This window comes from Crinia signifera, chromosome 12 (assembly GCF_055691185.1).
Source record: "Crinia signifera chromosome 12, ASM5569118v1, whole genome shotgun sequence".
Taxonomy (NCBI): domain Eukaryota; kingdom Metazoa; phylum Chordata; class Amphibia; order Anura; family Myobatrachidae; genus Crinia; species Crinia signifera.
Window position 1 is genome coordinate 76,413,023 of NC_139228.1, and position 6,000 is coordinate 76,419,022.

The 6,000-nt window shown below is 41.7% G+C and overlaps 1 protein-coding gene across 1 annotated transcript in view; it reads left to right on the forward strand.

Moving 5' to 3' along the window:
• BAHD1 (bromo adjacent homology domain containing 1) overlaps window positions 1-5,065 on the forward strand; it is a 172,432-nt gene extending 167,367 nt beyond the window's left edge. The window contains exons 9-11 of the transcript XR_014466180.1: window positions 1,207-1,319; window positions 1,601-1,671; window positions 3,492-5,065. The gene's annotated coding sequence lies outside the window, so the exon portion shown is untranslated. The remainder of the gene's footprint in view (window positions 1-1,206; window positions 1,320-1,600; window positions 1,672-3,491) is intronic.
• The last annotated feature ends 935 nt before the right edge of the window (window positions 5,066-6,000 follow it).

Here is a 6,000-nt window from a genome sequence, read left to right on the forward strand (position 1 = left end):
AACTGGAGACCTATGACTTCAACTCCATAGTTGTATACCTACTACACTTACAAGGTAAGGGAGTGGTGACATTTTCTAATATACCTACACATTTGAACATTTCAATAGTACGAAACCTTTTCTGGCATAGCAAAAATATATATATTTTTTAAAATTGACCACAGAAACTTCAGTTTGGTGCATGTCATTTTTACTTGAAAAATTTCAACAAAAAGCCACTTTTTTTGTGGCCAAACATGAACAATGTGTACAAATATGTTTAAAGACAAAGAAGAAAAAGATGCAAAAATATACATGTACAAAATATCCCATAAATGTGATAATAAATGCTTTTTAAAATGCTTTATTTTTGAGATGGCTGAGAACGCGCACACCCTTCCTTGGCACTTGAGCCCAGGCCACCCCTGGTCACTCCGACGTAGGGGAGAAGTGGGTGAGCCACTCACTGGTGTGCTAGACACACTACTAATGGTGTGTACACACGGTAAGATGTGCCTTAAGATCCTATCCACGATCCGATCAGATAGGATCGTGGATAGGATCTTAAGGCACATCCGATTTGCATCCTATCTTGACTATATAGTGCAGATCTTCACTATATAGACAAGGCAGCCAAGACTTTCTGGCTTCCGATACGTGAACGCGCATCGGGATCAGATCGGGATCGCAAGGGTTTGCGATCCGATGTTGACTATAACGTCAACATCGGAAAGGAAATCGGACCGTGTGTACACAGCATAACAGTAGAGGTAGGTGCCCCTACCAAATTAAGGTCCATATGGTTAATTTGTGCCTGCATACCAATTAATGCATTTGTTTGCGCCATTAGAGCTATTTTTTGCCCAATAATGGTTTCAGTAAGGGTGGCAATATGAGTATTATGCTCCCGTATGCCATTACCTATTTCGGACAAACGGGTGTCTAGGGTAGTAGCCATCCGCACTTGTGTGCCCACAGCAACACGGACACTGCTGCTTAATCTTTTAACTTGTTGAAACAAGTTACGAATGTAGCCTTGGATGTTACCTATTTGGTGACTTTGCATCACCATAAACTCAAGCTGCCTAGTTTTAAAAGTATGCAATGGGTTAGCAATTTCTATGGGTGTAATTGGTGTGTGGGTCGATGTGGTGGGTGTGGGTTGGTTTGGGGTCACCACACTTGCAGCATTCTGAGTTTCTGATGTCGGCATGCTTTCTTCTTCAGGTGCCCAGGAGTCCACCGGGTGTAGAATGATTTCCATATCTTCTTCATCCACTTGGGATGATGTTGTGGGGTGTTGCCCTAATTGTGTTTGTCCTGTGGATACATAGAAAATGGTAAGTATTGTAGCATAATAGTGCAGTTTATTTGTAGTTAGATGTGTCTAAGCTATACTGAGGGTTATGTCACATACCAATGGGTATTATGTACGTACACATGTACCCTGTGACTTCATGTCATGGTAGCATTGGTAATAAGAGTGATGGCTGGTTGTCATTACATTCATTTCTGTAGCCATGTGGCACCTGTATATGAATGTAATGTTGGCAATTGTGTATGTGAAATGGGTGTGTGTACTGATGTGTAATGCTGCTTTTTTGCTTCCCCTTACATGCAGCCTCTGCTTCTGTGGCATGTTTTCTGGGGCGCTGCGGTGCGTTTGCACTTCGGGGCGGATGATCTGCAAAGGTAAAAATGGACAGACTTTATGGACCATGCATGGGCAGCATTTATGAAAATTATTAAAACTTATTGAGTGCCATTAAAAATCTTGCATTGGACTGTGGACTGGCATGATATGTTTGGTATATAGGCGATTATGGTATACCACAAGGAGACCTAAAAGTGTGGGCTCACATCCATGTTAAGCTGGTACAGAAACTGGTATACATTTGTAGAAATGCAGCAGGTGTGGAACTACATGGCCCAGCATAATGAACAGATTGTATTTATGCTGGGATATGTTGTTCCATACCAGTACTATTGTTATGCAATGTAAAAATGATGTAAAAAAAAATTATGTATTATGTAAAAAACATTGCAATGTATGGGTCAGTTGTACATTTGTTCAACTTACCAGCGCAGGGTGGCGTTGGTGGCCTATCAGCATCTGCCACATGGAGGCCAGGAAGCACCTCGGAAGGTATGATCCTCCTCAGTTTCTTCTCATAGCTGGTAAAAGATACTGGATTTGCAGGTCCTCCCCCAGTGCGGGTAGCTTCTTTGATCTCAGCGCCCATTTTGGCCTTCAGGTGCCGCTTAATATCATTGAAGCGCTTCTTCACATTTTGGACAGTGCGCTTGTGGTTGCTCACTGCATTGACGGCCTGAGTAATGGCCAGCCACATGGCCCTCTTACGCTGTGCAGTGCTCTTATTTTGGTGTTTTCCCAACAGCCAGTCATATACGGGTAGCATGGCCCTCACTAATGCCACATTCTCCTCATATGCGAATCTGACCTTGTGGCCACTTTGGGTGCGGCCAGTATCTCCATCCTCCTCCAGCTCCTCCATGGCCAAGTCCGCCTCCTCCTCCAGGCCAGTCTCCTCCTCCTCCTCCTCACCTCCATCTTCCCCCACTTCACCAAAGTCGACCTCTGAGATGTGGGCCTCCTCCTCTGTCTGGGTGATGAACACATCCTGGGTGAGAGAATGTGATAGCGATGCCAGAGGGTCCTCCACCTCCTCCATCTGGGACTGCTCCTCCGGAGCCTGTGCTGGCCTTGCTGTGGCCATGCTGCCTGCCACACTGCTGCCTCTCCCTCTGCCACTGCTGCCACTGCTGCCTCTCAGCATACCTCTGCTGCCTCTCCCCCTGGCTCCTCTGGTAGTGCTGGGTGTGACTGGCCCCCTGCTGCCTCTTACAACTCCCCTTCCACTGGTCTGTCCTCTCACTCCAATCGCTCCTCTCCATGCTCCTTACTCCCTATCAAAGATTAAAATGGTGCCAGTGCCCCTTTATATAGGGGGTGTGATGCATAATGTAGGGGACTTAGGTGGGCCAATAGGTTAGGGCAGTGGTTCCCAACCCTGGTCCTCAAGTACCACCAACAGTGCATGTTTTGCAGGTCTCCACACAGAATCAAAGGTGAGATAATAAGCTCCACCTGTGATCTTTTCAAATGTGCCTGAATAATGAGTGCACCTGCTGGGTGACCTGGAAAACGTGCACTGTTGTTGGGTACTTGAGGACCAGGGTTAGGAACCACTGGGTTAGGGGTTCTTTGGCATGCGGAGGCAGTGTTGTAAATCGCATTCCGGTTGGTCCAAAACTCGCACATGACCGGCGCATTAAATCGTACTTTTCTGTGTCATAATCTCGCACCACATTGCACCAAATCGCACTATATTGCACTTTTTATCCGCTTATGCGCATCCCATTAAATATGCGATTTACACATGAAAACTGCGGGGGGGGAAAAGTGCGATTTGCGGCGATATGGTGCGATTTTAAAAAGTGTGAAAAACTCTCATTCTATTAAATGTCACCCTCTGTCTTCATTTCTACAGTCGTCAAGACACAGTCTTCATTGCTTCAGTATTAAAAGCCACAGTCTCTATTTCTTCAGCCTTAAAGCTGCAGTCTTCATTTTTACCGCCCTAAAGCCACAGTCTTAATTTCTTTAGCCTCAAAGCTGCAGTCTTCATTTCTTTAGCCTTAAAGCCACAGTCTCCATTTCTACAGTCTTTATTGATACAGTTTTCAAAGCCAGTCTTAATTTTCTACTTATTTTCTACAGTCTTCAAGCCACAGTCTTTATTGATACAGTTTTCAAAGCCACAGTCTTCATTTCTTCAGCCTTAAAACCACAGTCTTCTTTTCTACCAAATTCATGCCAAAGTCGTCACTTCTACATTCTTCAAGCCACAGTCTTCATTTCTACAATCTCTTAGCTACAGTCCTTTATTCTTCAGTATTACAGCAGCAGTCTTCAACCTCTTCACAGTATTCTTCAGTTTCATTCTCATCACCAGTCAGCAAACTCTTTACAGTAATTCTCAGTTTGGAATTCTCCCATAACTTACAAATCTTCACAGTTTTCAAGTGCCTAGGTTGCTTCATCTTGTATTGCCTTACTTGAATGAACTATATTGTAAAGTCTTCATTAAATCTACTAAACTGTTTATTCAGTGTCCTCCATCTTCTAATAGTGATACTTCCTTTGGGATACCTCATTAAACTATTTCATGAGTAAGCATTATATATGTCCACCTAGTTTCCCTCCTGGTCTAGCTACTGCTTCCTCAGCTACACATCATCTGCCATTTCCCAAAACCAAGCCTAGTGTGACATCTTGCAGCCCAATCTGCCAGTGGTTAATAAACCTTTGGTAAATCACCGTATGACCGTTTCCCGCCATATTCCCCTCCAGAACACATGCAAGCCTGAGAGTATCGTGTGTACTCCACATCATTCGATGGTCGGTGACGCCCCATAGACTGCAAATAGATGTTTATGCTAAACTTCCATTCATAGCCCTGTGAGCGAATTCGCCCAGGGAAGGGGGACAGGGTCTGTGTGGGTGGCAGGTGGAATTTTAAGGACATGCAGCGCTGCAAACTTCGCAGCACTGCATGTCAACCAGAATCACCTCTAAATGCATTTTGTTGGCCCTGCTAAAAAGGATGCAGAATCCATGTTTATGAAATCTTGCTTTACTATAGCATACAGTACTTAGTTATGCATGAACAATATGAGGTGAATACATTACTTACTGCAAAAGTGTGGACAGCCACTTATATTCTTTTTTAAAAGTAGTCCTTGGGCTAAGAAGTGTTTCCTGATTATATTCTATGATTAAACTTTATTACCTTTGATTTGCTGTGATCAATCATTTTACAATAATCCTACTTTGCAAAATTGCTCAGAGGAATAATCAGCATCTGACACTGAAATAAGTCGCCAATCAATTGCTCTTAGTATTCTAGAATCCTGTAGACTGTCTTTTATGTTCGGAAATAAAGACAGTGAAACAAGATAGAACCCATTGCCAAATTCACTGCAGTATTTCAAAAAAGCTGCAAGCAAATTTGACAAGATTTGAATGTATCTCTACTAATATTGAAGTTAAACATCAGGGGAAATTTACTAAAGAAAATTTGTACAAAAATAGGTGTATTTGTATCCAGAAATACACTTATTTTTGACATTCACTATGCCGAAAATACGGCAATTCGTAGTCGTATTGATGTCCTATCAATACGAATACGAATTGCCGTATTTTCGGTATAGTAAATGTCAAAAATAAGTGTATTTCTGGATACAAATACACCTATTTTTTTTACAAATTTCCTTTAGTAAATTTCCCCCAAAAAGTCCACCAAAAAGTACAAAACATGCATATTAATTAAAAAGTACTTGCAAGTTTAACAATCCTATAGATTGTAAGCTTACAAGCAGCAGGGCCCTCTGACCATTTCAATGTCTGTAACAACCCAGTTTGTTTTATCCCTAATTATAAAAGCATAATGGAACCCACTGCACTCTATAAGAAACTGTTGTTAATAATAATAATAATAATCCTGTTGAAAAACCTAAATCCCTTGAAAAATATTATTATAGTCCATCAACCAATATATTGTAACCCTACAAGAATTTACTAAGAATTGGGTTTATGTAATGGTTATTACAGTACAGCTACTAATGTTCAAATCTCATTAAGAGTACATGAAAAATGACCAAACCAGGAAATGTTTAAGAAGTTGCTAGTAAAGAGAATTTATACTGGATCGCGTTTGATGAGACCTACAGGACACACATTAAAGTTGTATATGTTTATGTAAAAAAAAAATGTAATTGTATATTTTTTTTATTATTACAGAGTAAAAAAAATCAGAAAATGACACACTTTCAGTGTTATCTATAAACAAGGTATTCTGACATGCAATGTATTCCATGATGGATACCATTGCGGCCGCTGCGAACTGACAGAACTGACAGACCGGTGTCACCTCCAGCAGCTACAAAACACATGATTTTATAGATCCCGCAAACTGTGTCACACAATATTAGATTGGC